This window comes from Choloepus didactylus, chromosome 1 (assembly GCF_015220235.1).
Source record: "Choloepus didactylus isolate mChoDid1 chromosome 1, mChoDid1.pri, whole genome shotgun sequence".
Taxonomy (NCBI): Eukaryota; Metazoa; Chordata; class Mammalia; order Pilosa; family Megalonychidae; genus Choloepus; species Choloepus didactylus.
The window spans coordinates 156,282,588-156,309,585 of record NC_051307.1 but is presented as its reverse complement, the minus strand read 5'-3'; positions in this window follow the sequence as shown (position 1 = coordinate 156,309,585).

Sequence of the window (26,998 nt, the reverse complement as noted above, 5' to 3'; positions counted from 1 at the left end):
TCCAAATTTAGCCCAAAGCACCTGGCATCCCTGGAGAAAAGGGAAGCACCTTGTTTTATTTAGTCCTCTGTGCCTGAAAAAGGGCAAGCAGTGCAGAAGTAAATATCTGGTGAGGTGGCATGGCATATTAGAGGGGAGCAAAGTGTCTCAGACACAGATCAAGGTCTAAGAGCCAGGTGGGCAAGGCAGTGGGCAAGACGTTGGGCAAGACGTTGACTCTGTTGCGCAGCATGTTTCTTATCTGTAAAATGAAGCCAATGTTGTAAGCAGGGCACCTAGCTGGCCCTCTCCCCATTTCCTGCTCACAGTCTAGGAGGAAATGTGTTCTGGGGACCTCATGTAAGTACAGGTGGTAACAGAAAAGACAACCCATCTGGTCCAGTGCGTCTCCTCTCTGGCCTCATGGCGCTACCACCCCTTGGAAAAATGCGGCTTCCTAAAGAAAGAACTTCCTCTGAGCCCCCGAAGTGTGTGAGAGGTTCTCCTCTGCTGGGGCTCACACTTCTGGGGCCCAGCTGCTGCTGAAGTCAGGTAATTCTGCATCAGCGGCTTCTCTGGGAACAAAAAGCTGTCAGAGGCTGCTGGAGGTGCTTCCATTTCCCACACAACTCTAAAGCCGGCCACGCTTCTCTCGTCTGGACCACCCCACCACACTCTGTGACCCTCTGCTTCCTCCGGCCCCTCTTTGATGGGATCAGTGTCCTCTTGGGGCCCCTCTCCCATCCTCTGTCCCATGGCAGGAGTCCCAGGGCCAAAATCCAGTCTGCCTGCTCTCCTCTCTTTGAAACTTCCTGGCAAGGCATTGCCCTCCACTGAAGACACTGAAAAAAGGAGCCGAGAAACAAATTCTCAATAAGGTAACAACAATAATGATAATAAGGGCAGCAGCCAACACTTACTGAATATTTATGATGCACCAAACACTTTATAAGTATTCTGTCATTTAATCCTCAGGACAGCTTGGTTCTATCCCTCTTTCACATAGAGAGAAACTGAGGCTCACAGATGTGCAGCAACCTGCCCAGAGTCAAACAGCAGATATGGTGTAAAATAGCAGGGAGTAAATGCATGGGCTTAAATTGTTAACCCTTTCTCTTAACCATGCAGTGGTTACTCTGGGCTTCTCCTCTACAGGAAATTTCATTGCAAAAAAGCTCTTCACTTTTGTCCTACAAAAGATACACTAATTGGCAAAATTAGCTATTAGTAGAAAGAGTGATTTTTGTTAAGGAGTACCTTCCTAGAGCCCCTTAGACAATATTGTGAGCATTTAATCACCCTGTGCCTCAGTTTCCTCAACTATTATAATGTTGACATCCTTCAGGAGTTGTGGTGAGGCTTCCATGAGCTGCTGTGTGCAGAGCACCTAGGTCAGGGCCTGGCACCAGAGAGGTGCTACATGAGTGTGATTGTTGGCACAGTTGTTATCAGGGCGGTGGCTTCTGTCCCCAGCTGTGTCTAAGAAAAGGCAGGCTCCTCACAGCAGGAGAGCGGGAGGCACCATCTGCATCCCCCTGTTGGATGAGCTCGGCTCCTCTGGGCAACCAGGCCTTGGCTGCCAAAGCAGAACGCAGGAGGCCTGGCCAAGCATGGGTGAGATGGCTCCTCCCAGTTGGTGGAGATGAGAGGGAGTCCCTCCTCATCCGATGCCCCAGCATCCTGGGATGCAGGCCCCTTTTGGTGGCAGTGCTGTGAGGCAGCTGGGCCGGGCTGAGTGTTGCTATTTTCTATAGGAAAAGGAGAGGAGGATTCTTTAGCTTTCTGAGGAGGAAGCATCTGAGTGTTCACAGAGCTGGCCTCAGCAGACTGTCACATGTCGCCTCTTATGTGCCAAGCTTAAATGTAGCCTGAGTTCTTGCTCTCTTCCTCTTTTTCTTCTTAGTTGGATTGCTTGGTGCCTTGTGGATAGAGAGCATGACAAAGAGACAAGGAGAAAGGAGAATTTGCCCTCGGTGTGGGAGCTTGCTCTCCCACACTCACGACCACAGGATCTTCCAGTTATGGCTTTCTACTGTCCTGAGCAGGGTCCCACATGGGTCTCACCCTTCTGTGACATTCTCTGGGTGGCCCTTGCACTCCCATGTGGAACCAGATCATTGACTGCTGGAAGATAGCAGTTATGTCTGATTCCCACCCTATAAACAGCCCTGGGCCAAACCCTTGGCTTCACAGAACCACAGAGGGACTGGAGAAGGTTGGAGCCACATTGGCCGTCAGCATCTTGCCTCGCAGGGAGATTTGACTATTCTCACAGAACCACAAAATCACAGGCCTAAGAAAATGCATGGACACTGATTGCAAATTCAAATGTGTCATGATTTCTAGATACACCTAATTAATCCAATCGGGGAGATCAATTCAGGTCAATCAACCACTCTGCCAGCTCTTTTACCTGTATCATTTGATTCAAGAAATGCTTACCGAGTATCCAGTCCATGTCAAGCACTGCACTCAGCGTCTGGATTACAGAGAAACATCAAAGAGGCATGGGCCCTGTCCCTAAGAAGCTGAGACCCAGAGGAGGGAAATTTAATGGGGAGACAGACTCACCAGGTAAAGGCAGAAAAGTGAGATGCAGGCGAGAGAAGTGCTACGCGCAAGGCCCCACTGGCGTTCGTGCCTGAGCTTTGGGCTGATGCCGCCTGGGCGTCTGCCCGAGCTCTCCCCTTTGGCAGCCGGGTGGCTTTGGTGAGGGAGGTGACCTCTCTAAGCCTGGGTGTCTCACCTGTAAGTCAGTGTCATAGCCCTACCGTGAGGATTATGTGAACAACCGTATTTGTAAGTACTCTCTCACTTAAATGCCATGATGGACTGACAGCCCCAGGTACTGTTACACATTTTACAACACATTGCAAGTGTTCAACTAATTTTAGTTGTTTTTGTTATTATTATTAGCGGTGGTAATACTGAAGTAGCTCAGATGAAAGGCATCTCCTTTCCAGATGGTCAGGAGAGGTGACATCTTTGCAGGGCTGTGGAAGGGAGGATCAAGTTCACCAGGCAGTCAACAGGGAGAAAGGCATGGCAAGTCTTGAGAGCATCCTGGGCCAAGGAGTAGAGGTGTGACTCAGTGTGGCGTGTTCCGGGAGCGAGGCAGCACCATTGTAGCATGGCGGGGAGGACAGAATACCCGACTAGCAGCTCCCATGAACGTTTAGTCCTTCTCCTCGTGCTGTGGAATGGGAACTTGGAAGCAGCCTCCTTTCTCCTTCCTGTAGGCGATGCCCACATCTACTCAGTCCCATGCCAGCTCCAGCACTGGCAGGCTGACGGGCAACCATGCAGGTGACCCTTCCCTTCCACATGCAGTTCCGGCTGGCCAAGCCTGGAGGCCCCACTCAGCCAGAGAGGGGAGGGCTAATTGGCTGATGAGGCTGCGCAGGACACTCGGCATCCCTGCCCCTGGCTGTCCCCGATGCTGCGGCAGATGGCCTGCCTTCTCCAGCCCTTCAGAGACACCCCCTCCCAATTACCACCCCACAGCTGCCATGCGCGAAGGTTAGCTTGGTGCTCCAAACGCGTGCCTGGAAGATTATGTAACCCGCTGGCAGGAGAAAGCTGCCACACTTGGCGAGTTTAGCAAGATTAAAAGTGTCAGCAGTCGGCTTTGAATATGAAATAATGCAAATGTATCCTTAGTCCCATTTGAATTTTTTAAAAAAAGGCAAGATTCCTTTAGTTCTTCCTGAAAGACCATAGGTTGGGAGCATGTTTAACTCAATCATTCATCTATTTATTCATTCAATAAATATTTATTGAAGACTTATTATGTGCCAGGCATATGCAATACCTCAGGGAGCAAACAGTTGATATTTCCTGCCCTCATGGGGTTTACATTCTGATAGGATGAGATAGACAATAAATAATAGATACAATAAATAAATAAAGTGCAGAATATGACAGAGCTGGAAAATGTCATAGAAAACATTTAAAAAATAAGGCAGGGGAAAGAAGATCAAGATTGCTGAGGAGTGTATTACATGGAGCAGTCAGACAGTTTTCATTGAGAGAGTGGATTTGAGCATAGATTTGTATTCAGGTGTACTCTCAATCTCCTGGTTGACAAGGTTTGGCAGGCAGGTCTGAGTGGAACTGCTCCAGAGTGTCTTGGGACATCTTCGCTGGTCCTCATGGAGGAAGACTAGAGAGGCACATTCCTACCACATAAGGTGTCCAACTGTTCCAGTTTGTTTGGGGCAAATTGGGGAGGTGGTGGTTCCAGGATGTGGCATGTTCAAAGCTAAAACAGTGATGTCCCAGGCAAACTGGGACAAATTGGTCACCCTATCTCCACACCAATGCCTCAGCAGAATCCCACATCTGATCAAGCCTCAATGATCCACTGACCCCAGTGGCTGTCCAAAGCTCTTAGCTGTCTTTAAAATCCCCTTGATGCCTAGTTAAAACGTATTTCTTGACTTCAAATGAAATCATTTAATTTTATAGATGAAGTAACTTAGACTGAGAGAGTTTAGGGATTTCAAGAAGATCAAACAGCAGAAGAGCCCAGGGCCCTGCTTGCTCCCCTCCTCCTGCGGTTTTTATCCCACCTTTGGGGCCCATAGGAAAGGGAAATGAGCACCCATTTCCAGTGTGCTTTTGAAGGTCTCCAGGGAAATTGGAGACACTGTGGGATCGGAAACATTTGCCTCAAGTGAGGTTTGAACATTCTCCAAAGATTTCAGTTGTTGAGGGTTCTCTGAAATCACAGATGTTCACTGGCTGATTTAATTCCAAGGCAGGGATTGCCTTATTTATCTGGGTGCTCCTAGTGCTGAGCAGAGGATGTGGAAGGACCTCAGTTAACACCTAAACGGTGTTATCTCCCTATTCAGCATCCAGGCATCTCAAACTCAAATTGTACAGAACCAAACTCAGCAAACTTCACTCACCCCCTCAACATGTTCCTTCTCCAGAGCTCCCACTTCAGTGAATGATCTCACTGTCCTCTGATCGCCCATGCCAGAGGCCAGCCAGACTCTTCTCTCTCACTCTCACAGGCTGTGAACCACCAGCCTAACTAACCTCTGTACTAGCTCCCAAACCAGCCTCCTTGTCCTTGTCTCACTGCCACTGCTCTAGTTCAAGGTGCCTCTGGCTCTTGGATGACTGCACAGCCTTCTTTCTCATTGATCTCCCTATGGAGGGCAAACCTTGTTCAACTCTAACAGCATGATCTTTAAACATGCTCACCTGATTCTATCACTTTCTTTCTTAAAAGGCTTTTGATGGTTTTCCATAATTTACTGAGCTCCTTAGCATGGCACTTTAGGGCCTGCAGGATCTGGTTCCTGCTTGTCTGTCTAGCCTCAACCCTTTTGACAATGCCCCACTCTCTTTCCCAACCCGTTTCCTATCACTCCATCCTCTGATTGGACTCAGATACTTGACATTCCTTAGGAGGCTTTATTATGCTATGTTGCTCACACCACTCCCTCTGGAGGATGCTTCTCATTTTCTATCTTGTTTCAAAACTCACCTGTTGTGTCACTCTTCAGAAGAATTTTCTGACTCTTCCAGTTAGAACTGTTGTGCTTTGCGAGCTATTGTCTACGGATGTGCAACACCTTTCCTGGTCTTCTAAGCTTGCTCCTATAACACAAGGGCTAGAAGCCTAGAAACTGCATCACCCGGATTCCCTTGATGATAGTGTTCCAGTTTAAATTCTTCAAATTGGAGGCTTGTGCAGGAGATTTGGAAGGAAAAAGAAGAGAATAAATCATTACTTTCTTCTGGGAATGGCACATGGATGCATGGGCAGATGGCAGATTTTGGTGGTTCTTTTGCTTCCTGAATTCCTGAAGCCAGTGTCAGGTTTCTTTTATTGTTACTTCCCTAGCTTTTCTATTATATTTGAAAGCATCAAATCTCCTGTAATAAATCCATACCTTCTTGAAATAGGTAGAATGGTTTCTATTTTCCTAGATGATATTTGTGGCCTCCGTTTTCCCAGGTGGAATTAGTCTTTGTATATCTAGCACCTAGCCAAGTGTCTGGCATTTAGCAATTACTAAATGTATTGCTATTAAATTAAATTGAATCATAAGAAGAAATAAAAATGTCATTGGCCATTTTTACCGCAAAGGCTACTCCATGAGGCATGGGTTTTTGTTCATCTTGTTGTATCTGTTTTCCCCCATCCTCTTCCTCTGTATTTATGATGTCAGATTGTGTATGGAATAAAGTACAATGGAAAGAGAAAAATTTTTGGAGCGTGACAGTGCTGGGTTCAATTCAGACATCTATTATTTACTGTCTATGTGATCTTGAGCAAGTTGTTAACTTTTCTAGACTTCAGTTTTTTAATCTATATGGTGAGAATAATTACGCTTTCCAGGCTACTTGTGAGAACAGAAGCTCCATAAACATTAGTTCTCTTTCCCCTTCGAGATAGAAAAAGCATGGAGTTCTTGAGTCCATGAAACACAGACTTAGAGATTATTTGGAACCTGATCTTCACATTTTACAGATGAGAAAACTGAGGCCAAGAGCAGGAAAGTGGTACAAAATTACACAGTCACTAAGTGGAGGAGCCAGGACCAAGGTACAGTCCTCTGACTAGAAGTGCAGTTCATTTTTCTTCTCTAGGTATAAGCAATAATAAAAATGTTAATGAAAATCATAATTACAAGAGTGAGTATTCATGTTCCTTTTCATATTTCCAGGGAGCAGGGGACTTCTGATTTTGCTCAAAGAGGGAAAGACATCTTTCTTTCCACACCTTCCTTCGTCCTCCAGCCTTGAGGAGGAGTAGCAAATACGAATGGTGTGAGCCTGCATCTACTGGGCCACGTTTAATGGTGGGTGAGGTCACTTCTCTCCTGGACCACCGGGAAAGATTGCCTTGTATTTCTTATACGTCTAGGTTCTCTGTGTCCACTTTATCTCTTCCAGCGTTTCAGCCCATGATCCAGACTGTGAGAGTCGTGTCAGGCCAGAAATATGAGATTGGTTAGATTCAGTTTGGTGGGGGAAGGGGAATAGAGAGTCCTATCGATCTCAGGACAGAGTCACATCCTCAATGCAGTTTGCAATGCGCTTTATATTTTTGGAGTTATTGTGTACTTGCCTTACTCTCAGAGAAGTGAATATTTTGATTCCTATTTGTCCTGTGATTATATTCTCTGTGGCTTATAGCCCTGATGGCAGGAGAGGTGAAACTTCTGACTTATTGTTGCACTGGCCAAGAGCTGATGGCATTTGGAGAATAAAGCCCTGTGTAGAGAGAAGGAGATGTTTGGGGAGGTAGATATGATTAGATCTAAGTAGTGCATGGTAACCACTGTGCCATTTACTGACTCTTTCTGCTTTTCCTTCCAGGTACATGGTAGCATTGTGCCTCCCTACCCCTTGATGTTACGTGTAGCCATGTGACTTGATTTAGCCAGTGGAATACGTCACTTCAGATTGGACGTTTTAAGAGCCAGGGTGTGATTTGCCAATTTTCTTTTTTTCTGCCTCAGTAATTACAGATAGAGCCGCCCTCAACCAGGGTCCCTGAATGAAGAAAATGTAGATGAAAGATCCTCTTTTCTTCAGATGTTTTGGGATACTCACATACTATGAATGAGAAATAAGACCTTGCTGTGAAACTACTGAGATTTGGAAGTTGTTTGTTACTGCAATGTAACTTAGCTATCCTGATGGATATAGGGCAGGAGGTCCCTGGGACTCCAAGGCATTTGGCGGATGTGGATTGCAGCAACTTAAACCGAAGCCACAGTTGGTATTGCAAGCCGAAGCTGCAATGCATGGGATTCTACCATGCCAGAAACATCCATGTTTCATGTGGGCACAGCAAACTGGAGTGTGAGGTATGGGCTCTTGATTGTCAGGGCTAGGCATTGACAGAAGGTGTAGACTCAACCTGTGTCAGACACAGGTTTTCTGAGTCCTGTGTTAAGCCATATCATTCATGACCAAGAAAGATTCTCTAGTGGGCTAACCTTGGATCCATGTATCTTGTTTACAGGCTCCTGAAGCCACCTTCCCCCTCATGCTCTCAAAATGGATCTGGATTGTTCTTTGAATAACATCTGAGCATCCTTGGGATTTCAGATACCTGAAATGTAGGTTTAACCTCAAAGACATGGTTGATTTTAATCCATGAATGGATGAAGGGATATAAGAATCCTGATCGTCCAAGGTATATGCCTTTTTTCTAGGTTGAGCTAACAAAACACTAGATGGGATTATCACAAAGCCAGTGGCTAAGAAGGGAGTTTCAATCTTATAGTTTTAGAATTTTATATAGAGCAATTGGGGAATCCCTGCTTTAAGACTGGGATAGCTTTTGTAGACAGTTAAAGAAAGTTTGCATAGATTTAAGAGTGGAAGATGAGAATAACCCCAGGAAAATAATTCAGGCATTTTAGGGCAATTTTCAGGATGACACAGTTATCTTGAGTAGGAAAGTAGTGGCATAAGGTTTGAAGAAACTTGTTAGAAAACGTGTAGGGTTAGGACTGGAAGGGGAGCCAAGGGAGCCAGGTAGAAAGACCTTGAGTGTAAGCCCCAGGAGGGTGGGATCTTCATCTTGTTCTGCATTGTATCCCAGCATCTATGACAATTCTTAGCACATAAAGTATGTTCTCCATAGATATTCGTTGGAGGAATGACTGTTGAGAAGATACGTCCTGAGGGACTTTGTCTTCTCAGAGTGATGAAAGTAAGCAGGAGAGTTTGGATAATGGATACAGTTGCCCCTAATTCTTTGTTTTCTCTCTTACTGTGGGGGAATGTGTATGACAATACACATGAAGACTAGGACCACAAATACCTGGGACAGAAAACAAAGCAAAAGGAAAAGGAAGGAAGACACAAGGATCCAGTACACAACACTAGCTCTATGCATGGTAGAGAAGGAATGGGGCTAATTTAAGAGGCAGGTCATACATTGCGGGTAGCTGAGCTTGTGCCTCGACTTACCAGGCCTGGGCCAGGGGACTTGATATCACCCCCTGGGGAGGGTAGTAGGTACGGGCGTGAGTGCCCTCTGCAGCCCCCCCGAGCCTGAGGAGCGAGGTCAAGGCAGCTCCCTTTTCCTCACCCAAAATGCCACTGGCAGGGGAGGCTTGCCGGAGGAAACCGCCTTTCTCCCAACTGCCCTTTCCCCACTTCCTTATCTTACCCACCCACTCCCTGGTGCCAAGGCCACTCCTGCCACCGCCAGTGCGCATGCACCGTGGCCAGAACAACCCCCGCCCGCTGCAGCGGCTCCTGCGTCCTCTCAGAACCAATCCTAGCCCCTATCCCTTCAATATTGCCATTTTAGGCTACTTCACCTCCTTTCCAGCCCTGCCCCTCTTACCAGCCTATATAACCTGTAATCACCCCTGAATAAATCTCTTTGGCGCATACCCCTACTGGATGAAGAGTGTTTTTGTCCTTATCGCCGCCCTCCTTGCACGCCTCTCGCCGAGGACTCTGGCCAACGTCCTCCGCCTCGCCCTCGCCTCCGGGAAAGAGCCCCCGCCGCCGGTAACCTTTAAGCAGCCCCGAGAGCTGAGGGCTCGGCTACCGGCCGCCACTCCCCCTAGAAGCAGTAACCCCGACCGCAACTGGTGCCCCGTGTGAGGAACGTCTCCACACGACAGTTTGGCAGGTCACTCGCTCGCCCGGACGCCCCTCCAGCTTCCCATTTCCTCGCCTGCAAGGTAAAGGGCCGCCTCTCCCTCGCCGCTTCCGGAGCCGTGGGAGGTTCCTTGCTCCGAAGCCGCTCCTCCCTTCCCCCACGCTCTCTTCATCCAGTAGGAACTCCTCCCTTCCCCCACGCTCTCTTCGTCCTCTTGTATGCGCACTTCTATGACCCCCGTTCCTCCTAACACTCTCCCTCTTCCCCTCCATTACTTTGCTGTAGTTCTTTGTATCTTTATTTCCTCATTTGGCACCGTGTGCCTCTTTGCAACTGCCCCCCCTGACTGCTCTCGTTGCCAAAGGACACTGCTTTCTGCTCTCGCCGTCTCCTTCGGCCTTGCAGCCACAGTTTATCTCATTCTCTCTGCTCGATAAACAACTCCTCCTTCTCCTCCCTGCCAGCCGGCCGGCCCGGCTCGGGAACAACTCCCCCTCCTCTCCCCTCAGCTATGGGTAATCGTATATCTACATGTCAGGCACCTCAAGTTCGTGCTCTAGCGGGTCTCCTAGACACGCATAGCTGTAAAGTGTCTGTCCGGCAGCTGCAGATATACTGGGATCTCCTGCTGCCCTTTAACCCATGGCTCACCACTTGCCATCTTTGGGACCCTGTTACTTATGATCGCCTTATTGATCGAGTCACTAATGCCATGGAACATGAGAGCAAGCACTTCCCTCCCGGCTTGCTCCCCACCTTAATAACCATCCGCTCCTGCCTTCAAGGCTCCCTCCCCCCTGATAGAGGCCCCGTTAAATCCAAAGAGGCCCTATCAACCCAGCCAACAGACTCAGATAGCGATACTAATTCAAATCATGACTCGGACACGGAGTCCTTAGTCGAGCAGATTAACAACGCGCTCGAGGTGACTCCCAAAAAGCAAAATAACACTGCGCCACGCCAAGATGGCGAACTTCCTCCTTCTTCTTCCATCGAGGGGAGGAAATGCTCTGGCGATGACATCAGCCCTAAGCTGGGCCGGAAACCGCATATGCTTTACCCCGCCCTTTCACAGGGCGGAGCTAGTCCACCATCTTATGCCTTGGGCCCCACCCTTTCACAGGGCGGGGCTGATCCACCATCTTGTGTCTTAGCCACGCCTACCGCGCCGCCATCTTGCGACGCTTGGGGCCTCCCACTCCCGCCTCTCCCTCCGGCGAGCTCCCCTTCGGAGCCGCTACCGGCAGCTGCCGCTGTTCCTCCCACCCTGCCGACTAACAACCCCTGGCTGCCTTCTGCACCTCAAGGCAACCCTTGGGGCAACGCTCCCCCTACCCCCACTCCCGCGCCAAGTCCTCTGCAAGCGTGTCCTCCTTTCTCTCGTGCTTTTCGCTGTTTTCCTCTTAACCTTGCCCCCACCCCACAGAGGCCGCATGACTGGTATCCCATTGACTTAGATACTATCAAGCAGCTTCGCAAGGCCGTCAAGGAGGACGGGTTAGGTAGCCCATATGCTTCCCAAATACTACAGGATCTCGCCATGAACTATTGCCTCCCCCAAGACTGGGCCTCGCTTGCCCGTTCAATTTTTAACCCCGGTCAGTTTGTTGACTGGCGTGCTCACTTCCAGGCAGAAGCAGCTAAGCAAAGTGAGCAAGATGCAGCCATTGGAGTCTATCATCCCCCTGAAGCCTATTTGGGCACTGGAGCATTTCTAAATGCGTCTGCTTATATTAATGTCCCTGCCACCTTCTGGACTATCCTCAGAGGCATCGCCTTGCGCGCGTTTGCCAATTGCTCTACCTGTCGGCCTAATAAATTCACCAAGCTCTTCCAGGAGCCGAGTAAGCCTTTCGCCACCTTTGTCTCCAGAGTCGAAGAAACCTGCGCCAGGAAGGTAAGTGATCCCCAGGCCCAATATTACATGTGCCCATCCTCAAATCCTGGAAAATCGTACTGTAATTCCCCCAACAAGTACTACTGTGCATACTGGGGGTGTGAGACATTAGCCAATAATTGAAAGCCTCCTGTTCCTAATCATTACCTTACCTTAAAGTGGGCCCCTACAGGGTGCAAACTCCCTACTGTTAACTGGCTCGGCCAAGAAAGTAAGGGATCCTGCACACATCTTAATCTTACAGTGCAGCTCCCCACTAATCCCTCCTGGTTACTCGGTCAAACTTGAGGCTTCAGAATCTATGAAAAAGAAACCGACCGAGAATCACTTATTCTAATAAAAAAGGAGGCTTTAAACCAACCAAAGAAAGATACTGTTATAAAAAAGCCCTTTAACATTGGTCCCAATAAAATCATTAACCCCCTTTTTCCACAGCTCTCCAGCCGCACCTTAGTTCCAACTAAACGCACTTCAACTACATCTCAAACACCACCACCCCAGCTTCCTCTGCCCCCTTCTCGTTATTCCTCTCCCCTCCTCAGCCTCATCCAAGCCGCCTTTGCCTCAGTGAACTCCTCCAACCCCAATTTTACCTCCTCCTGCTGGCTCTGCCTCTCCACCTCTTCCTCACTGTACGAGCCCGTTGCCTCCAACCTCTCCTTTTCAGAAAGCACAGAAGACAGCCCCTCAGAATGCAGTTGGAATACCTCTGCCGTCCCCCTAACCTTTCATTCAGTCTCCTATACGGGAAAGTGCGTCCGCCCTCGCTCCAGTAACTCTCCCGACCTCACTGCCTGTGCCAGCTACTCATCTCCTAGCAGCTCGGCAAAATTTCTCATTCCTCATAACTCCTCCCAATGGCTCTGCTCCTCTACAGGACTTACCCCCTGTCTCAGCACGAATATCATCAGCGAATATAAAGAAACTTGCCTCCTAATTGTCCTTATCCCTAGGGTCTTATATCATAGCGAAGAAGACTTCTTCCTCCGTCTGGAAAGAACTGCAGCTCCTGCCCTTCTGCAAAAGCGAGAGCCCATCACCGTCCTTACAATTGCCTCCCTCCTAGGTCTTGCCGGCGCTGGCACCGGAATCGCTGCACTAGCCAGTCAAGGCTCCGCCCTAACTCACCTCAGGGCGGCTGTTGACGAGGACATTCGTCACTTACAAAACGCTATTTACCATCTAAAAAATTCTGTCAATTCCCTCTCTGAGGTCGTGCTCCAAAACCGCCGAGGTCTTGACCTTCTCCTCCTCAAAGAAGGAGGCCTCTGCGCCGCCCTAGGAGAAGAGTGCTGTGTTTATGCCAATTCCACAGGTCTCGTCGAGGACAGCCTGAAAAGGGTCCGAGAAGGACTGGAAAAGCGTAAAAGAGATCGTGAAGCCACCAGTTATTGGTCCAGTTTTTTCACTCCCATCCTCCCATACATCCTTCCTTTTCTTGGCCCCCTATTAATAATTATTCTAGCTCTCATCTTAGGACCCTGCATCATCCGCAAAATTGTCCAGCTTGTAAGAAAACAAACAGATGCCCTTTTTTCCTCGTTCGTGCAAATCCAGTATCAGCGACTCGCCACCTCTGACGCCCCCCACTCCAAGATGACAGCCAACCCTCCGCGACCTCAACGCCACCGGTCAACCCGCCGACCGCGAGGCCCTTCTCAATCACCTGAACATCGCTCTCACCTCGAGTTCCAGCTTCTCTGAACCCCTGAACTTTAAACCCATGAACTTTATACCCCTGAACTTTAAACCCCTCACCTTCTCCCAGCCCGCTGCAGCGGAGCCCTTGTCAAGCGCCCGGGCACCACACCTACACTGAACTCCAGCCTCGCTGAGCCACCGTCAACCCCTTTTTCCCTTCCCTTACCTCCCCCTTCCCTCACCCTTAGCGGACCTCTCCGGTAAAGCCTCTTCCTCTAATTAGAAAAGAAAGGGGAATTGCGGGTAGCTGAGCTTGTGCCTCGACTTACCAGGCCTGGGCCAGGGGACTTGATATCACCCCCTGGGGAGGGTAGTAGGTACGGGCGTGAGTGCCCTCTGCAGCCCCCCCCGAGCCTGAGGAGCGAGGTCAAGGCAGCTCCCTTTTCCTCACCCAAAATGCCACTGGCAGGGGAGGCTTGCCGGAGGAAACCGCCTTTCTCCCAACTGCCCTTTCCCCACTTCCTTATCTTACCCACCCACTCCCTGGTGCCAAGGCCACTCCTGCCACCGCCAGTGCGCATGCACCGTGGCCAGAACAACCCCCGCCCGCTGCAGCGGCTCCTGCGTCCTCTCAGAACCAATCCTAGCCCCTATCCCTTCAATATTGCCATTTTAGGCTACTTCACCTCCTTTCCAGCCCTGCCCCTCTTACCAGCCTATATAACCTGTAATCACCCCTGAATAAATCTCTTTGGCGCATACCCCTACTGGATGAAGAGTGTTTTTGTCCTTATCGCCGCCCTCCTTGCACGCCTCTCGCCGAGGACTCTGGCCAACGTCCTCCGCCTCGCCCTCGCCTCCGGGAAAGAGCCCCCGCCGCCGGTAACCTTTAAGCAGCCCCGAGAGCTGAGGGCTCGGCTACCGGCCGCCACTCCCCCTAGAAGCAGTAACCCCGACCGCAATACATTTTAAAACTTAGCTTGAGAGAAATCAGAGAGAAGAGAGGAAAATGGAATGCTAGAGGGCTGTGTCAATGCCAGAGGAAAGGAGGTGACAGAGAGAAAAAGTCAGAAGATGGGGAGAGGCAAGGTTTTGGAAAGAAACTTCTGGCATGAAGAGACTGATCTTCACCAGAAGCACAAACAGCAACTTTGGTTCCTGCTGCTGAGTCAAAAATGAGGGAGAAAAGTGAAACCCTAATAGACAGGATTAATGGGGCAGATCAGGAGGCAGGAGCAGCACCTAAGGGTAACAGGCCAGGAAATACCCAAGGATGCAGGTGACAGGAGTGAGACTGTTCAAAAGACATGTTCAAGTCCTAACCTCTGGTCCCATTTGCACCTAGGACCTTTGAGGATGTTAATTTGAGAATTGTCATCTTTGCAATATTGAATCTTTTTATCTAAAAACATGGGATAACAACATTTATTCTATTCTTTTTTTATGTCCTTTGGTAAAGTTTTATGGTATTATTCAAGTATGTCTTGCACATTTCTTGTTAGATTTATCCCTAGGCTTAACATAGTTTTTTCCAAACTAATTGAGGGTGGGCTTTAATCCAATATGGATGAAGTCCTTATAAGAAAGGAAATTGGACACAGAAATGGGAACTAGAGGAGGAGGCAGGAAGAGACAGATCACCACGTGACAGAGGATTTTTGGAGATCCACCACTAGAATGCTTCAGACTTTGGAGAACTCATGGCCTTGCTGACACCTCCAAAAGTGTAAGCCAATAAATATCTGTTTTTAAATATCAGCCAGTGTGGTATTTGTCATAGCAGCCCTGGCAAACCAAGACAGACCTGGAGGAGAGTGGAGTCCTCGCGTTTGGCTTAGGTAAGCTTCTGCTTACAGGTGGGAAGGAGCAGAGGAGATGGATCACGTGAAACAGCCCAGGGGTGCCAGGAACATAAGGCTCAAAAGGGAAGTGGGAGTTAAGAGGTTTTATCAATATGGAGTGTGCATGAAGGAGGAGATGGAACCTCAAGTGAGATCTGGAGGCAGGGGGCTGCGATGTGGCAAATGCTGGGCTTGTGGTAATTCAAGTGAGTCTGGAGCCCAGAATATTTTCTTTCTATGTCTCACATTTGTTCTCTCCGTCTTCCTTCTCCCAGACATCACCAAGCATCTGCTACACCCCCTGGCTGGCAACAGAAACATGGGTTCTGAGAACATAATGTTGCTTGGGCTAAATTTGGTGGGTGTGGAGTTGGGGTGAGAGCTGTTATTCTTGTGTGCCCTATTGACTTTTATAGTCTTAGAAAACAGGACACCCAAGAGACCTGGGATTGGATACATCTGACCTCCTTGGATCTTCAGGAGCCGCACCCGTTCCGGGTAGACAACTCGGGGAGCAGCTGCTACTGGAGGAGACACTCAGACTCCATCTGGGGAGCTCCCCTGGCTGAGACTCAGTGGAATGCAAATCTGGGGAGAGGAGGTCTTTAGTTTCTTTGGACTTTAATTTGCAAAAGGAAGGGAACTCTAGTTTTGAACTTTGATTTTTCCTTGCAGAATTTAATAATGGAAAGGGATCCATAGGGCTCAAATTCAGGGTATTTTAAAGTTGTTGGCCTTGTGCTGCTTGGGTATATTTATGCTGTCATGTGGCGTTTATGGTACAACTTCCTCTGGTGAGTTATATTGGACAGAGTGGCGTGTAATTTGAGATGGGAAATACAATCAGGGTGAATTTTTGGCCTAGGGTGCAGCAGGGACTTGCAGTGATTTTACTTAATGCTCCATTCTGAGCATTTCAGAGGCTTCTGGGAGTAACAGCTGAACTGCCCATCCCTCGGGTGTCTGGGTAGTAATGAAAGTAATTAAATTAGTGAGGCAGGGCTGCTTTTCTGGCACAGGCATACTCCAGCCTGGCTGTTTAGCCCAATTGGGTAAGTGCACACACCTGGGTGGAGTTAAGGCCGAATCCTTATTCCACTTCCCAGCCTGCTAAATCAATCCTCATAAGGACTACAGAGTTGCTAACATTTGGAAGGCTACATATTGACCAAGAAGTGGAGTGGGAGAGTCGAGGGCACCACTCACAGATGGGAAGCTAACCTGTAACAGGGACAGGGGTTGGTGAGTAGACAATATTTGTGCAAAGACAAATACACCCCTTTTTGCTTTATCAGGATGCTTGGTGTATAGAGCTGGGGCCAGACTCCAGTTCCCATTTGCCCCCTCAATGGGTGCTTTTGTGCAGTGCACCAACTGCACAGCCATATGAAGCCAGCCTGCATACTCTTTCCTGCACTTACACTGGGCAGTCACCAGGGGCACTTGCATCTGAAAGTCTCCACTCTGCAGGGAAGCACTAGGCGAGGCCTGCTACTGAGATGTCCAGCCTTCTGTCCTCTGTGCTCTCTATTCAGCTTCCCAGGGCCTGTGGTCTTTAAGTGGGGGAAGAATGGTGAAGGAAAGAGTCCTCTACAGTTCTGCTTGAGCAGGGAGCACTTGTGCCTTGGGGGTTATTGGGCATTTGCCTAACCCATGAGGATAACTGATCCTCAGGTCCCTTCCTAGCTAGCAGCTATTGTGATGTCCTCTGTCCACCAGAACCTTAAGCTTCTGGAGGGCTGAGAGGAAGAATGCGTCCAACTCACCCAAATCCCTAACAACAACAACAACAACAACAACGATTGCTTATATAACAACATGAAGTCTTGTGGTGTTCAAAATCTTTTTTAAAAAAAAATTTTACGTTGTGGCTGAAGATCCTATGCTGTGGCCTCTGTCGGGAGTGAATGATGTGTACACCCACACTTTGCTCCGTTAGAGGGTTGCTTTTGCTTCTCCATGAACCCCCTGGCTGAAAAACCCTTCCTGTATAATAAGAAACACACTCAGGCAGCGTGAGCCTTGATAAGACAGGACAGTGTATGGTACGTGTGTGTGTATGTATGGGCGGGGGGAGCATGGGTGGCTAACACAATTTTAACCAGAATTGTCACTCCAACAGGCAGGCCAAGACAATTCCATCAACATAGTCACCTATGACACAAATCTGTCAGTGTTCTAGGGCTGCTGTAACAAACTACTGCAAACCAGGTGGCTTAAAACAACAGAAATCTATCATCTCACAGTTCTGGAGGCCGGAAGTCCAAACTCCAGGTATCAGCAGGGTCATGCTCCCTCTGAAACCTGTAGGGGAGGCTCCTTCTTGCTTCTCTAGCTTCTGGTGTTTGCCAGCAAGGCTTGGTGTCTTTGGCTTGTAGCTGCATCACTCCAATCTCTGCTTCCCTCTTTGCATAGCCTTTTCCTTGTGTGTCAGCTGCAGCTCTTCCCCTCTTCTTCTAAGGGCACCCATCATATTGGAGTAGGGCCCAACCTAATTCAGTATGAATATCTTGACTTGAATACATCTGTGAAGACCCTATTTCCAAATAAGGTCACATTCACAGGTACTGGAGCCAGGACTTCAGCATATCTTTTGGGGAATATGAGTCAACCCAATACAATGACCAAGAAGTGAAGTGGACAAAAGAATGTATTGAACATGAGTGAACCCAGTCCCCACACAGAGAGGAATAACAAATACAGTTGACATCATTCTATACATGAACTAGAGGAGCTACGTGGTGAGTTCCCATCACCATTTCCAAGTCCTACAAAGAGCTTAGGGCAATCAGCCCATATCTGTTCTTTTCCAGCTTCTGCCTCTTCACATTACGAGTTCCTAAGGTCCGGGGCTGCTTATGCTGGTCAGTCTACTTTTTCCGTCAGTGCCAAATCCTTTGTCTTTGTTTCTGCAAGTGCTCAACATTCATTGTAAGCACTACTTCTGAGAAGGCTTTCCAGTCCTCCTTGGAGCTTTGCATGAGCCTGACTGCTTGGCTTTGATTTAATTCAGGAATGGCTGCTGAGGCTGCAGCTTTTTGCTTTTCTCTAAACCGAATGCCTCAGTGCCAGGGTTTGCCTGGGACTGAGCGGTTTCCTGGGACATGAACTTTTGGTGCTGTCACTGAGAATGTTCTGGGTAAACTGGGATGAGTTGGTCACCCTGCCTACTGTCCTAATTTCTCCTTTTTTTTTTTAATGGTCATGTTCTCCCTGCGCTGATGAGAATTCTCTGCTGCTTCTACTGCCACCCCTTTTGACCTTCTCGCCTTTCCCTTGAGCCTGTGGCCGAGGCCTGAAAATTCTGCAGATCTGAGCTTGCTTGGGAAAATCGAGTGTGTGAGCTTGAGTTATAATAGATAATTAAACTGAGCTTTTCTTTTTTCATGTGTCCTGAGTCTATGGGTAGACAACGCCTGGCAGACACAGGCGTTCCCTATTATCTGCAGGGTTCTGCCTGAAAGGCTGACCCAGTTGTGCCCTGGGTCTCACTTTAGCATCCAGCCCCATCAAATAGCATTTGCTGTGTTTCTTCAGGTTAAAATAGCATCTCTGCATCTTCTTTAGAAAACTGGCATTTCTCTCTCATTTCAGACTTATTCTGTGCCAAATATTCTGAGATTGGTCTGGGACTTGTGTCCCTTTCCTCAGTTTCTTGTTTCCATGTGCTAACCTGGCTGACTACCAAATCCCTAGGATGTTTCAGTTATTTTTTTGGTTAGAAGATTCTGGTCTGTTGCCACGGAGCCAACAGCCAAATGGAGCCATCCAGCAGTAACCATGTGACTCCACGAGGTTGCCAAAATGCAATTTATGAGCTCTGCTGGGAGAGTCATGTGGCAAATCCATGCATATTGGTTTGGCAAAGGTAGGTAATATGCTGCTACCATCCGCTCCAGGGCAGAGGTAATCTGTTCGCAATTTCAAACTCATTATTTCTTTATTTGCATTCAGTATCACAAAGCCAATCATGAGAAACACATTTTTAAAGCATCATTACTATAAAATTTGTTAAGCTGAGTGCAAACATTTTATCAGCAATATGTTCCAGGGAGATTCTTTTTTTCTCTTTCTTTTTTTTTTTTTGGTTTTTAACTGAAACATTATTTCACAGCTGCCTGGCTCCTAGGTTGGGCCACTAGTTAATAATATCTTACCTTGGAATGAAATTGGGCTGTTGTTGGCTGTGTTGTCATGAATTAGGCCACAGTGCGTTTTTCACTCTTCACGGCTGCAGCAATAAGCAGTGCATCATCATTATGAAGCTTTCTTTTTTCACTTTATCTTGTACCATCAAGTGTAATCAGAGGGCCAGAAGGACCCGTGCTCCTTGGAAGGAGATTTCGGGCACAGAAACATCTGGTTTACGGGTCTCTGGGGAGCACTGGTGCTTCTTACACAAGGGAGATTGCTGGGCATAAACATTATCCAGACAGCAAAGAGGCTTCAGGAAAGAAAGACCTTTCAAAGGGTGGGAACAGATTCCTGTTTGGCTGACAGCCTCCTTGAGTTACAATGGCTTTGACTTTTGACTTATTCTGAGGTTACAACTTTTTTTTTTTTTTTTAGTATTACACTTATTGGTGACAAAACACTAAGTTTTACTTACATTGCATAGGGAGAAAAAATTTTCAGTGTAAACAATGAATCAAAGCAGTACTAAACTTATCTGGACCATATGCAGACTCCTACTGCACACATTTCTATGTGCAACACAGCATCAAAAGCAACGCAGTTTTATACATAAACGTAGGTCATTCTTTTCAGCCCTGCATGGAGATGGAATTAACAGTATAAAGCACTCAAGGAAAATCAATCAGCAGTTTTATATCTACTACATGGAGATCATACCCTGCAGTGTAGTGAAAGCCACATATCCTGAAAAGCCATATGCACATACACAATTTTTTTTAATAATGTTTAAAATAAAATCAAAGTTCACTTGTTTAAGTCCTTTTGCATTAACCAAAGTAGAAATAAAATAGAAAAGGAACCAAATGATCTTTTAAAGTTTAAAATTCCAAAAATGTCAATTTATAGAACTACGGGAGACTTCATCCAGTTTTCTGAGAAGTCCAGGACTGTCTCTGGGAATGAGGTTACAACTTTTTAAGTTTAGATTGACAAGTTTAGCATTCAAAATCGTGTTTGCTTCTTCCCAGGCTTGTGATTTGCAAATGGAATAGAGAACACCACTAAAGGAGCAGGAATAACTTGTGTTCAGAACAATTAAGTTATTTCCAGAGAAGCGTGATTAATAGGGAGCAACCAGGTGTTCATCAGACTCACCTGAGTTTGAGTCCTGGCTGTGGCTACCTGTGTGACCTTAGATTAGCCTCTCACCTTCATTCTCCTTATCTTCAAGAAGGAGACAATAATGCTCATCTTCCAGTGTCATCGTAAAGAGCAAAATGTAGACCATATAAAAAGTTCAGTAGAGGATATTTATTAGTATCATCACTATCTCAGATGATTCCAAAGTTGCCGCCTGTGAGCAGATGCACGGAGTGTTTGCGGCTTTGCTGTGGAGAACAGCACGTGGTGGGGCTGGAAGAACAGGGCCGTGAGGACCATCTAAGAGTCAATGTTGATGAGGAAAGAGCCTCATTTATTCCATTTTGTCCAACAACCATAAAAGAGTATTAGTTGCTTGTTGTGCTTGTGTAAATATTCCAAACGAACTTTTCTAAATGCATGCATTCCTTACTCCAGCTCTGGGTGTAGGACAGAACTGCTTATTCACATAGGCATTAAGAGATCACTTTGGGGAAGAGGATGGACTTTTACATGTCGTTTAGAAAGCAGCTGCGGCCAGGTAACAGCTATTTACTCTGCCTGCAATTTGACGAAGGGCCCTTCGGGAACATGTTCCTTACACTCATGACCTTCCCAGGGATCAGAAATGTGTTTCTGCCACCCCTGGGTGGGTTCAAGGTGGTTAAGGGATCCAGAGGCTCCTGTCCTCCATGGCGACAAACCTCACTGCAGTTAAGTTTCACATGTTCCAGTCTTTTCCCACTAGGAAGGGCAACTGAAACTCACATGGGTAGAAGCAAACACCTACAGTCCCAGGGTTTGTACTTGGGTTCTGGGTTGGCTCATTAGTAAAATGAATCCTTCTTTTTTGAATACTGAATTTCTGTTCCTAGGATTGTAATGTTCTCTCCCAGCCAGCAAAAGTCTCGAGACTTGCCTCTAATTTGCTAGTTGTGCAAACTGCAAGGTGACCACAGTCCCTGTCATCAAAGAATTCATAATCTTGTGGGGGAGACTTGCATGTAGATATTCAACTACCATTCAGCATGAAGCATGATAAATGCTCTGACAGAGGGCATTTTATATTAGGAGACTTAAAACGTCCCCAAGATCAGAGAGAGCCTCTTGCAAGACAAGGTTTCTGAAGGATGAGTAGGAGTTTTCTAAGTTGAAGAGAGAGTGAAAACAGTATATGGCAATTTAAAGAGATGAGAAAGCTTGGTGCATTTGAGTAATTAAAATTCATTTGCAGCATTTAAAGGATAGTGCTTGCTGGGATTTGGAGTGGTGAAGTAGCAAGATATCTATTGGAGAGGGAAGTAAAGGTGCATTCATGCACAATCTAGTAGGATACATAAAGGAGCTTGAGGTTTATTCTGAAGGCCATGGGGATCCAGTGAAGAATTTTATGAGGAGGAATGGCACGGTAGGATTTATGATAGAGACAGTGCACTCTCTGATGTGGAGTGTGGATCTAGGTGAAGTATGATGTTGGCCTCAATTAAGGAAATGGCAGTGAGTAGTGAACAGTGGAGTGAAAATATAACAATAAGCTGAGGAAGATGAAGGAATCAAAAAGGTTTCTAGAATGGGCTGCAGAGAGGATGGTGATATAGGATTTCTATTTGGTTTTTCTTTTTAAGGTTAAATTCTCTGGTAAAACGCTCTTCTATCTATTTTCTTGAATGTAACAATTATAGTTACTTTAAACTATATGTCTGATAACTCCAATATCTGGACCATATGTGGATCTATTTATATTAGATTTTATTTTTCTCTTGGATGATTTGGTCTTGTTTCTTGGAATGCCTGGTAGTTTTTGATGTAATTCTGGGCACTGTGTTTAAAAAGTTGTAGAATATACAAAAAGCTACTAAAAGTCTACAGCAAAAAGACAGGGGAAAAAAACAATAAAAAATGGGCAAAGGATTTGAATAGACATTTCTGCAAAGGAGATATAAAAATGACCAATAGGTACATGAAAAGATACTCAGTGTCATTGGTCATCAGGGAAATGCAAATCAAAACCACACTTCCCCCTACTAGGATGGCTATTACTTAAAAACAAAACCAGAAAATAACAAGTGTTGGCAAAGATGTGGAGAAACTGGAATCCTTGTGCATTGTTGGTAGGAATATAAAATGGTGTGGTTGCTATGGAAACAGTTTGGTGGTTCCTCAGAAAATTGAACATAGAATTACAGTATGACCCAACAATTCTACTTGTAAGTATATTGAAATATGTAGAATTTCACTTCTGGGTAGAATTGAAAGCAGAGGTTTGAACAGATCTTTGCACACCAATGTTTATAGCAGCATTATTCATGATAACCAAAGGTGGAAGTACCCCAAGTGTCCATCAACTCATGAATGAATACAGAAAACATCGTATATAGAAAGAGTAGAATATTATTCAGCCATAAAAAGGAATGGAATTCTGACACATGCTACAACATGGATGAACCTTGAAGACGTCAAGTTGAGTGAAATTAGCCAGACATAAAAGGACAAATATTATATGATTCCACTTATGTGAAATATCTAGAATAAGCAAATTCATAGAGACAGAAAGTAAATTATAGATTACCAGGGGCTGGAGTGGGAGGAGAAATGGGGAGTTAATGCATATGGGTGCAGGGTTTCTGTTTGCAGTGATGAAAAATTTGTGTAATGAATGGTGGTGATGGTAGCACAACTTGTGAATATAATGAATACCACTAAAGTGTACCCTTCAAAGTGGTCAGAATGGGAAAATTTGAGTTATATCTGTATAACCACAATGAAAAGTTTAAAAAAATGTTGTAGAAGCTTCAGATGATGATTTTGTCCTCCAGAGAGGAACATATTTTCTTCTTGTAAGCAGATTAGATGTGGAGAGATCATCTTGATTCAGTGAAGACTTTTTTTTATTTCTGGTTTGACCTTACTCCTAAGATCTAGCCCCTCTGGAGTCACACTTGAAATCCTGGGTGTTAATCAGGTTACTCAAGGCAGGCCCCGTACTCCAATTTCTGTCTTCTCAGACTATGAGGCTAAAAATATTATGCTTCAGATTTTACCCTCTTGGCAGCTTCTTTCTGTTTAGCTTCATGGTGTCTCATCTAGCATGTAGCTATGAAGTCATAAAATGACTCGAGGAGAAATTGCAGTTGGAATATCAGCTTTACGTCTCTGTGGCTCACTTTTCTCCAGAACCTTGGGCCTCAAGTCCTGGCTTCTTGGTAGCCTGAATTCCAATTTTTATCTGCCCACCCCAGTAAGACTGCAGCAAGAGCTAGATGACTGCTTCCTCTTTGACCTTTATGATCCATGCCAGGAATTGATAAATGGCTCAAAGAGAAAATGCAATGTTGAATGCAGGGTTTACCCAAAGCATTTTCCTTCTTTCTGGAGTTTCAGCCCCTCAAATCTTAGATGCTTTGGTTATTCTCTGATGCCATCAAACAACTGTTTTTGGAATGTTATCCCACTCTCCTAGTTTTTCTTAGCCAGAAAGTTAGTCTGATAACATCTACTCTCAAAATTGGAAGGGAAAATCCTGACAATTTTAATACATTTCTTAAGTGTGCATAAACATAAAACTAGAGTAAATTCTTATATTTATAATCTTATGCAAACAAAAAACCAAAACAAATAAACAAATTAGATTCAAACAAAACCAATAATGTTTAAATTATCACTGATGTAGGTATGTGACTCTCTCCAAACTTCAGGTTCTTGTTCTGTGTGATGATTCAATTCTCCTATCCCTTTTCTCTATTCCAGCAACTAAAGAATTTAAACTTTAATTCATAACATGAGGTATGGCATTACTTTGCCTTCACTTTGTGTAAACGTTGTATTTATGCATGGGATTCAAATATGTTCTTTTTTCTTTGGTTCTGAGCACCTCGAATAATGTGCTGTGGCACCATCACAATGACAGAAACGAATGCAAACGGGGACACTGAAACGGCGCAGCAGTCTTCACATCTGGATGGTCATCCTGACATTCCAGAACATACTTAATGTTCTTAGACTATCATGGAAGTGAAAATGCAGATTTTAAAAATCATCCCTATTGAGGCTTTGACAACTCTATGATAGGGCAGTGGAACCCAGTTATTGAAATCGCTGGGCTGTGGGGCCCAAGGGGGTAGGTCCCCTCAGGTCCCAACTTTCCTACCCTGCTCTTCTCAGCCTTTTGCACACAGGTGAGAAATGCATTGGGCCAAAGAGGGCCCCTCCTGAAATCTCCAGGATTCCTCATTAGAAACCCTCCTGCAGCCCTTGGCCAATGCCAGTCACTCCTCCCTCTTACTAATAAGGAGCAGATCAGCTGCCACCCTGAGTTTGTTTCTGAGTAAACCTGGGAGACAGAAATCCCCCATGAGACATGTGCAGCCTTAGCCTCAACCTTGTGTTTGCCTTTTTTTCTCAATAGGTGTTTTGGTGTGTGTGTGTGTGTGTGTGTGTGTGTGTGTGTGAGAGAGAGAGAGAGAGAGAGAGAGAGAGAGAGAGAAAGAGAGAGAGAGGAAGACAGAGAGAGAGAAAATGAAAGTGGAGAGGAGAGAGACAGGATCAGGGTCTAGCACGCAGACAGACATTATCCTGGTGGGTGATGGGTGTGGAGGTGGGGGGCAGTGGGGGTGTGGCCAGCTTGGCTGCTTCAGAGAAGGGGAGGCAACGCCTGGAGGCTGGGTGTTTTATTCTGGGATCTTTAGCACAATGGTAGCAAAAAGTAACAGGCAGCCTTGCTTTTCCTTGGCTCTTGTTCTCCTTCCTAGACCTGGATGACCATGGGATTGAATCCACAGGATGGAAAAGCCACAAATCTATAACAAGAACAGGAAGGCGGAGGAGAGAGGCAGGCTGAGAGAAAACAAAATTGATCCATATCCAGATTACATTTTAAAATCTTAAAACAAATACACACACACATTTTAAAGCAATTATTTTACAAGTTGGCAATCAACATGGGGGAGTGAAAAGGATATTCGACTTATTGTGAAAAGAGACTTGAATTTAAATCCCAGCTCTGCCATTTACTTGCTGCATAACCTTGGGCACGGCACAAGCTTTCTGAGCTGCGTATTTGCCTTTGTAAAGTGGGGATACTAATATCTGCCTCACAACATTATTAGAGAGAATTAAATGAGAAATATGTGGAAAGGGACTTAGCCCAGTGTTTGACATGTACTAGGAACTCAACAGGCATCACTTTTCTCCTTCAAACAGGCAACAAAGGCTTTCCTTTCACCATCAAAGGGCAGGGTCCTTAATGTTTAGCAAAATCACTTTAAAGTGCAAATAAAAAATACTTTATTTCCTGAGATCAGGTTTGATGGGAGCAAGGGCAGGAGGGTGGGGGTGAAATACTAATGTTAGTTAGTGGAAGTAGGGGTGAGTGGGTGGGAAGAAGAGATGGGGACTGCGATGACTTGAAGCTGGTATGTACCACAGAAAAGATCATGTTCTTAAAGCAAATCCATTCCTGTGGGTGTGGACCTATTGTGGGTGGGACCTTTTGATTATGTTATTTCAGATGAGGTGTGTCCCAGGTGGGTCTTAATTCTCTTACTGGAGTCCTATATAAAAGATGAAATTCAGAGAAGCACACAGGAAAGCTAAAAGAGAGGAAATAGAAGCTAAGAGAGAAAGAAGGAAAGCTGAGAGAGAAAAACTCACACAGAAGCTGGGAAAGAAAGCCACAGACGGGGCAGCCAGAAACTGAAAGCAAAGAAGCACAGGAGAGAAGGGAGAGACCAGCAGATGTGCCGTGTGCCCGGCCATGTGACTGAATTGCTGAGGATCTCCATTAGCCGGCCTTTGGGGAGAAAGTATTGCCTGTTGATGCCTTAATTTGAACATTGTCATGTCCTCAGAATTGTAAACATGTAAGTTAAAAAATCTGCATTGTAAAAGCCAGCCCATTTCTGGAATATTGCATTTCTGCAACTTTAGCAAACTAAAACAGGGGCTAAAGGGGAAAGAGAAGTTCCTGAAGGGGGTTGCAATCCAGAGAGGGAGACAAGGCCAAGGAGATCCTTTGTGACCATCTCCTGCAGAAATGCCACAGGGCAGGGAGGGCATCCTGGAAGCAGAATGAGCTAAGGAGCCAGGTGTCTCTACCTGGGCAGCTGCAGGAGAAAGGCCTGGGTGAAGAGCTAGGTTGGCTCAAGCAGAAATGATCCAATAATGGGGAAGGGACAAGATGCAGGAGGGCAGGTTGTTTTCTTCATCTGGTTTCTGAGACATGGTTTCAAAGTAGAATGCTAAAACCAAGGAAGACAGAAGCTCTCTGTGAAATTTTGGGAACCAAAGACCAAGCAAAGTCTTCCCTTTATTTTATCAGAGAACAGTAAACTTAAAATATAACCGAAGGATAAAACCTATGCAGGTAAGAACACCCGCGGCTTGAATATCACAATAGTGTTTGCAGTATAAGAGAAAAGCTAATAGCACCTGTGGTATAATAGATCCTTAGGTACATTTGTTATGTCATTAAATGCCCTGTGTACAATAGGGAAGCTGAAAGAGGTTGTCACCTGAACAGGGGCACAGGTTATTGGTTCTAAAGTGGGAAAGACCCCAGGTTATGAAGGCAAGACACCCAACCATGGGCAGGACTGGGAGTCCCCTCCCTCCCGTCCAGAGTGGACATGGGCTCTTGGATGGAATAGCCATCAGTGTGGTGCTCCTGTCCTGCCGTCTGAAATGTGAAGACCGAGCACTGTGATCAGCAAAAATTGCTTCAGATATGTGTCTTTCAGCGTGGGGGCTATGAAGGAAGAAGGGGAAGAGGGAATT